Here is a 10,497-nt window from a genome sequence, read left to right on the forward strand (position 1 = left end):
CTTTTCATACTCTCTGTCAAGGCAGCAACATTAATTTGTGTCTATTTGAATAATACTCATTGTCATATGGAAAGAGATCTCGAGACAGGCAAGGGATTTGTTTAGCAAAAACACTTTTAAGAAATGGCAATTTTGAGAGGCTTCATTTTACAGGAAGGGATCAGAGTGGCTAAACAATTCAAATCCATGATTTTTTATCTCAGTGTGACCGTTTGCTGACACACTGGGCGTAGGATAAATGAAATTCAGCTTCCATGGTGCAATCTAAATGCTCCATAAATACAAACTTTGTCTCAATTTCTGATTGCTGATTGCAGCTTTTTTATTTGTTGAGTGATCCCGAGTTCTTCAATGCATCTTTGTGCTTGCTGCAGGAATGCTGTTTGTGCCTGGTGCTTTGTCTTTGTGCTTGATGCCACTGGCACACAGAAATGAGCCTTTCAGTTACACACAATACATCAACCCAAAGCTAAAGAGATTCCACCTGTAAAGCTATTTCTGCAAGAATGTGATTCAGAGCAATGAGGAAGGTCTGAAGAGGAGGCAATGTGATTTGACTGCTATGACTGAGGCTGCTGCTGGAGCTTCCCAAGTTGGAATTAGTGAAGTCAAAGATATTCTTCTTAATTACGCAAAAGCCTAGAGTATGGTGCAGACAAAATTGCATAATTCTAAGAATTATTAGGGGAAAAAAACTCTCTCCAAAATCAACCCCAGCAATTCATCACCAGACTAAAAAGCCTCAATGACCCTGCACTTAAAAATTCATGAATTAAGCTGAGGTGATCAGACAGGAAAAAAAGAGACTTTTAAATTATTCAATATCAGCTACTTATGTACCCCTGAAAATGCAAATGCAGCACCAGGATGTATCAGCCCTGTAAGGTTTTCTCTGCAGAAGTGTTGTGTCATAAGCACTGAGTAGCCGTTTTAAGGGCATCCTTTAGAAAGAAAAATGACCATAAAGTAGAATTGAAAGGTGGGCAAGGACCATAAACAATTTCATTTTACAGGGAGACCAATGGCTTTCCTTTCTAAAATAGGAAAAACAAAGCATGGAAGTGGATTTGATTAGTTTTTATATGTATCCACATTTAAATATGACATAAAACCCCTCAAATCCTATTTATTTAACTAGGAACCAACACTGACACCGGTTTGTCTTACATTATAACATACTCAGAAGCTAACAAACATTCTGCTAAAGCAGAGTTTACATTACAGTTAGGAGATCCATGCTGCGGCTTGCTGGCAGTCTTCAAACTGTTTATTTCAGACTGGCATTGAGGCCAAAGAGCCAAATATTAGCACTTTATCAGGAAATATCACAGGGATTGTCAGTCTGGTACCTAATTACCAAGGGATGTCAAGCAAGAGGAATCTGCATAGCCCTAAGCTCCATCCTTTTATATACAAAAGCAGTTGTAATTGGGAAGATGAAGTGCTTTGTGTACAGACTAAGGGCTATTCTGTGTTTTCTAAGCACATGAAAACATTTCTTGTGTTCTAGAACTGGAAGCCCCTGAGGAGAATTAGTCACTGTTGAATAAACCAGCCTATCAGCCTGCAAAGTTTGATGAAAATGTTTTGATCAAGAGTATGACACTTCAGCTTTTCCTTTTCAATAGAGAGCAATATGTTAGGGGTTGTCCTAGAATTTTTGCCACCTTATTTCTGCCAAGATTTTGTAAATATCAGCTACTCCAAACTGTGCACAAAAACCTGTCTATTCGTCACTGTCTTCAGTTTTGATGTCAAACAGTTTTGGCTTCTTGCAAGGGGTCATGCTAAAGGAATATTCCGTTTTGTGTGTGGTGAGCTGACCTTTTAAAGGCTGAAGTGTTTCACATTTTCCTTGGTTGTTATAGCTGTCCTTCTTCCAGAAGTTTGAACTCTTCAGTTTGAGGAGCTTTGATTTTTATAGAAACTACTCAGGAAGGATTTAAAAGCATTCTGAGCTATCACTGGATATATTTTATTGTGTTCTTTTTGTTGTTGTTGTTCATTTAGGTCCACTGAAGACTTATGAGTGTCTTATAAAGGGCTAAGGATAATCTGACTTTGCTGTAAAATAACTTTTATTATTTCTTACCTCTTTCTGTAGTAAGCTTAGCAATTTGTCAGAGTGAGTTGTGGTTTTTAGCTGCTGTTCTTTCTGTTCTGGCATCTTTATTGAGAATTTTCAGTTGACAATTGGATAAAAATTTTATACATAGACTCAGTTTCAGGATGCTTGAACAAAATAGATGATACATCTTAATTAACTAGGGATGTCAGAAAATTTTGATAAGGATTTAGTGGATTCAGGCCTCCTTGATGAATCTAAATTTCAATGAAAGTTTGATCGAACCAGAAGTAATTATAAAGCAGCAATAATTCATCTAATGTTGATAGCAATTAATTTGGTGTTAAATCATTAGATATCTCTGATTCTTTAAAACTGCAAAGATTTCACTGATAAATAGCAGTTGTACAAAACAATTGCTATTTTTATTTATTATTATATCTGGAGTAAGGCAAACTTAGTGGCATATAAACTTGTGAGAAGTGCCCTAGTGAAGAGGAGCTAGATTGTGATACATTTCATTTTTTATGCGGTGGAAAGTGGGTCCAGTGGCCAAATTCTCTCCTGTTTTATCTACTGTGAAAGAAATACTTGAGGTTTGGACAGTGAATATTGACTCAGGATTCCAATTACATTTGTGGATCAATTACAGACTTTCTGTGCTGCTGCAGCAAGTAATTTAAGTGATACTTTCCTTCAGCTGCTCCTGTATATAATGCTTTGCTGAGGCATTGCACAGATGAAATCCACTCCTAATTTGTGAGCTGCATTGATTGTGCAGTGTGAGGGCCATGTTATGCCATAAACGAGTTGTTAGAAATCGAATTATATAAAATTATGTAAATGTAATTATATATTATCTAATTATATTTTCCTGAAGAACTTCACAAAGACAAACTCTTAGTTTCAGAAATTAGACATATGTGCTGGGTGAAGGAGAGATGAGCCTGAGAGCCAGTAAAGTGTTGAGTTGGGATAAAATAACTTTGTGTATTCCTTAGAGAAATGCAAGTTTCTTTTAATTCAAAAGAAATGTGAAGCATAGCCTGAAAATTCAACGTGTTTTATTCAGAAGTTCTTTGAATATATGTTCTTATTTAAAAATGGAGTGACTAATGTATGCTGTAATGAAATATGCCTTGGGTTATTTTCTCAGGCATGAGTATTGACTGGCTGCTCTCCACCATCAAAGGAAGGGCTCTGAGTTGTGTCTCAGCTGCTGCATGTACAGAAATGGAGGAGACAACAGCCACATTTCTATAGACAAGACATGTTTTCAGGCTTCCTAACATGTTGCCAATATTAGTTTGTGATTTCTGAGGGTGTAGCTCCATGAATTTCATGAGCCAAATGGTTGTAGTAAAACAGAAAAATCTGTAACATTTTTCCTGTTACCGTTTTTCTGTGAAAAATACTCTTTGCTCTTCCACTTTTTTCTTCTTTTTCCATAATGTTGTGTGGTCTTATTTTTTGAAGACTGAGTATTTTTTCTGTTTTGCAGCTTGGTAGTTAAATGTTAAATCAAGCTCTACATCAAATTGTGATTTCTTTCTCAGTAAGAGTTACTGATAGTTTTAAGTTGCAAAGAAAATGTGTTGTAGGCTCATAAGCAATGATTGTGATCAAATAATATCATAGTTATTAACATGTTACAGGACATTTTGCTAATTAGCTGTTCATAGTCATAAAAAGGTTTGGGTTGGACTGAGGGTTGACTGAATTACTTTCAACTCCAGTATTATATTATTTTACTAGTTACTTGCAATCATGAATTCACCCATAAGATGCATAGCTGTGTGCTGCAAATGTTTAAAATAATCTTCATTCATTCAGGAACATGCTTAAAAAGAATAGTTAGTTCTTGCAATGCTTAGGAAGGGACTTAAATTTGGGTATTAGGCATCAGCTGAAATTTTTTTCATTGCAAATAGCACCATTGGATGACATCTTGAAGCATAAGAATAATCTTTTGATTTGGGGACTCAGAGAAATAGGTCCCATATATGGAATACCCACTGCATAGAATAAATTCTGTAAAATAACTTCTATTTTTTTTCAACATGGTAAATGTTACAGAATGGCAGAGAACAGATTTTGAGGTCTGCTGTTCTCTTCTTCTGCCATAAGGCAGAATAAATTGTCTTATTAATTTCTTCCTTAGTAATTTCTGATACATTTGTCCAAAGTTTCCTTTTCTTGTGTTCCTGTCAACAGTTTAGATTCCACATAAATATTCTCCAGTAAGTCACAGGTGCTGTCTCTTTATAGGTGCTGGGTAGAGGCAGCATTAAACACAAACCCCTCATTTAGGCACTTGCAGTCCAAAATACCAAAAATTACTTTAGAAAAGAAGCACAAGAAGATAATTTGAGAAGGACTGGGGCCAAGTAAAGGTGCAGAGCTCTGTGCAGGTCTCTGGTAACCTCTCCATGGCCATCTTGCAGTGTTTCATTATAGGGCACGTGGATGTGTTAAGCTTGAATACAGATATTAGGCATAGAATCTGTATTTCTTATTTGGAGCTGCAAACTTGGCTTTAGGGGAAACAGCAGCTTCAGTGGCAAAGAAGGATAAAGAAAATTGGGAGGTGGTGCAATGAACACATTTCCCTATCAGGGTTGGGAGAACTGACTTGGAATGTGTAAAACTGTGTCCTTCCAGTGCAGAGCTGGACTGAGCTCTCAGTGGGGAAATTTGCAATTGCCAGGCAGAATCAGATGAAGGTTGGTTTTTAAATCCACCAGACTCTGTGCTAGCCTCAAAACACTTCTGTGGAAAGCATGGTATTTGGTACCCTAGTAGTGCTGGCTCCAGTGAGATGGATACCAAGGAGTCTTTTAGGGACAGACCTGTCAAAATATTTCATCTGTGCTTTACACATCTCTGCTTTCATCTTGAGCTGAGACTGACATCTGTCAGATTGTGTGCTATGAGAGAAATGTGATTTAAAGGTTGCAAGAGTGAATGGGATTCTAGGTTTCAGGTGCAAGTGAATGGGAAGATCCTTAAACAAGTAAATTAATTAGGTTTTCTCTTCAGCCTGTTGAGAAATGTTTGAGGATTAACAATTCTAAATAAAGAAGAAATAAAAGGAGAAATATAGATTCATAAAATACAGCAGTGTAGCTATGATATTTTCTGAAAAATCTTTTTTCTCCTGAGGTCTCCACACTTGGGGAGTTCCCAACACAGCAGCAAAAGGCTGATTAAATTGATGAATGCCACAGTCAGGGTTGCTCTGTTCTACTGATTCCATGTATCTACTTAGTACTTGGGAAACTTTATTATAATTTGATATCAATATTATTAAGCATGGTTTCATAAAAGAGTAGCTCTACTAGTATCTAATGGGGCAGAGAAAAATTAGTATTATTATTGTAATCATTCATTTTCAATGATGTAATTGAAGATTAAAAACGAATTGAATTAGCTGATATTATTTGTAAAATAGTTTCTATGTGAGGTTTATCATATTTAGCACCAAACCCTTAATATCATCTTGGTTCACAAAACATAGGGACAGGATAATAGACAGTACATGCTTTTGGTTAAACCAAAATTTAATTTGGTATTGTAGACATGAAAACCTTTGTTATAATACTAAATTTATTGCTGATAAGTGTTTATAGTAATGCATATTGAAAGATTGAAAATACATTAGCAATGATGTGTCTCTAAAATTAATGTCTCTGAATACTCATGAACAAACCTGTATTATTCAGATTCAGTGTAGGACCAGGGAAATTTGGTGTAAATCTGGGGAATAATCTTTCTTTTGCGCTTTCTTGTTGTAAATATATATGTATGCATACTGTGTATCTGTAGTTCATATGTCTGTAGTTCATATGTCTGTAGTCCATATGTGACTCCTGCAGATCAGGATTGCTCACATTCTTAAAATCCAAACCTTAAGAAACAAAAGTATAAACTACTTGTACACTTACATTTTATGTAAAACTTAGGAGAAGTTCATTGTTGGGCAAGGCTTGAGCCTAACTGAGCATTGTATGTGGGCTGCTGTGTTCAGCACTACATGAGCTGTCTGCCTGGCTGACCTGCCAGTTGATATCAGCTGTCTGTCCTCTTGTGCTCACAGAGGATGAGAATTTGAGTGGTGTGTGACAAGCAGAAATGTTCTTCTTGTGTGTCTGGTTTAAAAAAATTATTTTTCTCCTAATGAGGTTAACGTTCTCAACTGCTTCCACATGAAAACACACACACTGAGCCCGATGCTATAGGAAAATACAGAACAGTGAGACTGAGATTCTGAGGAGTTACCAAAAGAGAGGCAAAAAGTCTTAGCATTTTTTGAGTGTTTGCAGTGTTTATTGAACTGCTAGAATTAAGGAAAAGGTTGAGATGAAGAACTTACTGATATTGGTTCAGAAATTTGCAGAGGGGTTGCTGGGGGAAGTGTGGCAACATCTGAACTGTCTTTCCAGAATACTGAAGCAAACTTATAAGAACAATTCTGGCTGGATTAACAGTGCTTATTGTATTGTAATCTATGAGCTCAGCTGGGAGTGCATTGCCAGGTATTTGGTTAAAAACACCTCTGCTGACATTTTGCAATGAAAAGAATCATCAAAGCAATCTAAGCTGGCTCCTGTTCCCCGGTTCCAAACTTTGCAGCTGCCACCTAACTACTGTGATTATTGAGCAGAAAATGTGTAACTTCAATAATTTTCCTGGAGATCCTCTGGACTGGACATCATTATTGCTTTCTTCTGTTGCTGTTGTGCTGTGTTCCATGCTTGTAACCACATGCAGACCTTGGGCTGCTATACTGCTCCAGTTTTAGCTTTTGGGGTTTTTTCTGACTACCTCCCTACTCTTTTCCTCTGAGTTATTTTGTAGTGTAAAAACAGACCAAAACTTCAACAAGAAACAGCAGAGCTGCCTAACCTGAAAACATGAAGCCAAGTGTGGAACTACAGAAACTTCTCAAGCTACTTTCCAAGCAGCATAAAAGAAAATTTGTTTGGCGACAGGGATTCTTTGTACACTTGGAAGAAGGTGTTTAATTTGGAAATATGTAAAGAATGCCTGATGGGGGATAAATCTATATCCAGTGGTATGGATTTAATGAGTTCATGCAGATTCAGCACAATTTGCTTCCAAACAAAAACTGCAATATAAGCTTTTACTTTTCCTTTTGCAGAGGTAGTTTTGCTGGAATCTCATTTCTAACAAATCTTATGTTGTTTACACCTACAGTTTTTGATCTTGTGTCCATATACCAGCTGTCAGGAAAGCACCAAGCCCACAAGTTACTGATTAGACATGAGGCACAAAGAACACAAGCTGCTACTGTTTGGAAAGCTCAGCACTCTTTGCAAAGACTTTGCCCCGTTTGAACTGTACCAGTTTTACTTTTGCTAATGATATATTGTATAGCTTGCTTGGCAGCGTGGGAGTTTATCATAAGTTTCTCTTTTGTTCAGCCCTGAAATCAGGCTAAAATATGTAATTACAGTTACTTGTCATCAGAGGTCGTGTTTTTCAATAGAGAAAGTGCTGCAGTTCCTCTTAAATAGTTTCTTGATGATAATTTGTATCAGCTGCCCATAAGAAGTAACAGTGTGATCATGCTGCCTCAAAAAAGCTTTTTATCAAAGGTTAGAAATAATCTTTATCATTCAAGAGACAGTGAATTTTCAATGAAGATGGTCAGATCTTTGCAGTCTGTTTGCCAGTTTGCTCAGGTGTTGGGTTGGTTTTGGCAGTAGAGTTTTTTTGCCTCAGCTTTCAGGCACCAGCATCTGCTTTATGAAAGGGGAAACAGAGCCCTGTGTCAGGAAATCCTTTGTAAATATTGTAATAGATGGTGCATTTTTCATACCATGTGAGCTCAGTTTGGTCTCTGCCAGCCAAAGCTTCAAAATGGGGAGCCTGCAGCAGCTGGCCTCCCAAACCTGTCATTTGGCACCTGCATGTGTAAGACATCCCCAAATTTATAAGTTAGTTTGCTCACAGCCTGGTACTCTTCCACCTTTTCTTGGAGCAGAAGAAAGTTTGGAAGGTTTTGTTCAGGCTAACAGTTCAAGACCATGGTCAGTTAGACTTGTGTGACTGCTATGTTTAATCATTTTATAGATAAGTGAAAACCTGGGGAGGCAGGGGAGAATAATGCGTTTGTGCAATCCTGAATCTTTTCTTCACTTCTCTAAGTAAATAAACCAGCGATTAAACAGGAGAACACAGAGGGTTTGGATATGTGGGTAACCAGAAATTTCCATGACATAAGTAATTAAATTTGTTGTGCTTATTTTGAGACCTGAGAATTTCTTATAATTAATGCAACAATTTAATTATGTAGGCAAAAATATAGACTCTTTCTAAGGTAAGCATTTTTCTCTTTACGTTAGCATGTTTTTTTTTTTTCTATGGAACAAGAAACACTTTCCTATCTTGTTTCTGACAATAAAAATGTGTTATTGGTATCTGAAATTTTTCCATAGACAGTAAACTTACTTTGAGCCTATACTTAAAATGTGTTGTTTTGTCCAATTTGCAGTACTCTTAAAATTTAAAAATCTATTCCTGCTCTTGAAGGTTATTTATAACAATTGATAAAACACTTAGTGCTGGCATTTAGATTAAAAGTACCTTGAGTTACATTTGTCTTAGCATTATTTTTTTTCAAAATTGCACAGCGAATGCAGGTTTTCAAGAGAAATTGTCTGGCTATATAGGGTCAGGAATTGAAAGGGAAAAATAGATGTTCTGGAATGATTTCTGCTGGTTCTCATTTTGCCTGTCTGCAGTGGCAATGCATACACACATAGTACTACAGCAGCACAGTTAGATACCAGTGCTGTGACTAATGAATCTTGATAGGTATGAAGTAAATGAGTGATATACAAAAAATCCTGCCTATACAGACTAGAAATTGAGTTCTGATCCTGATTATATCTTTGCCAACACTATTTTTTATCAAGATACTTTATAATAAAGGAAAACACCAAGTCTGTTGTTCTTCTCCCCTTCCCTTCTATCCTGTTAGTGCTTTAATATCAGGAGAAAGTAGATGGTAATTGACTTCCCAAATAGGGAAGTTCAGCATGCTGAGAAGCACTTGCTTCAGAGCTGAAAGAGGGAAAATCAATAAGGAAATGAGAAAGTTGCCATTTCTAGTACTCCATTAGCTGCTGTGTAATAAGATCTCATCAAATAAATCTTATCAGCAGAACAAGTGCATTTAAGAGCAGAAAATTTCACAAATTATGAGAGTTAAGAGTGTGGTTTTCTGGTATCTCATGTATAAACAGTTTAACCACTGCTGAAGGAATTGGTCAATATATGAAGCACCAGTGCATGTGACTGGACAGATTGCTATTGATTTTGGTGGGGTTTGGGTCAGGCTTTAGTAACCAAAAAGATCAGAATCAGTCAGCTGAAAATGAATGATGATGTAGGCCATATTTTCTTATTCATTTTCCTATTGAATAGAGGGAGAGAGAACAGAGAGAGAAGATTAAAAAAGTAGGCAGTGAAGCTTGGAATTTCTGGTATGCTGCTTTATTTTGATGTGACATCCAAATGAGGGTGATATTTTGTATTACTGTAGGATAAACAAATGGATTGATTTCTTTCACTCATTAATAACATCCCTGTTTATTAGAAGAATATATAGTAAAAACATCAACAAAGGAGTGAGTTAGGTGAGGAGAATCACAAATCTATATATTTGATATTAATTCCATAGTGTTTAACTTTATTGTGGGAGTGGCATTTAAATGATAGTTGCCACCTCAATTCCTGCTTCTTTTCCTTACAGAGACACTTGTTGGTCAGCTGTAACTGGTGATTAAATAGTGGTTAAATGATGGTCAAATATTGTTAATCTTTCCTATATTGTCATTTTAATATATTTTTTTAATTCCTTCCTAGTGGTACAGAAGAATCCTTACATTCTTGGCTGAGATTTTTAAAAATACCTGTTTGTTTATAAAGCTTCACAAATAATGTAAGGTTACTCCCATCTTCATCCTGCCTTTGTGGTACAGGATGCACATTCCTTGCAGTAAAGATGATACAGTCACCTGAGATTACTCTTGATTCCACTTATCTCACTTATAGTGGGTTTATGCTATAAATACCTGTGGAATTGCTTATGAATTAAGAAACAACCTTCTTACACTGACAAATTATTTATTAGGTCAGTCTCAATCAAGCTACTTGGGAGACTGATATTTGCCATGTTATGTCATTAATAAAATAATAGATGTTAAATCGAGTACTGTTTTACTATCAGGATGTTCACACTGTTTTTCCATGTTATTTCATGAAATGCTTAATAATTGAGTTTCTACTAATTTTACATTCATAAAATTTTAATTATATGGACTTCCCTCCTGGCATGCATTAATGTGGTAGCACCTACTAAGCTAATAAAATATCTATTCTGATAATAAATTTCAGTCACTGTT

Source organism: Pyrgilauda ruficollis, unplaced genomic scaffold (assembly GCF_017590135.1).
Source record: "Pyrgilauda ruficollis isolate IOZ18807 unplaced genomic scaffold, ASM1759013v1 scaffold7, whole genome shotgun sequence".
Classification (NCBI taxonomy): domain Eukaryota; kingdom Metazoa; phylum Chordata; class Aves; order Passeriformes; family Passeridae; genus Pyrgilauda; species Pyrgilauda ruficollis.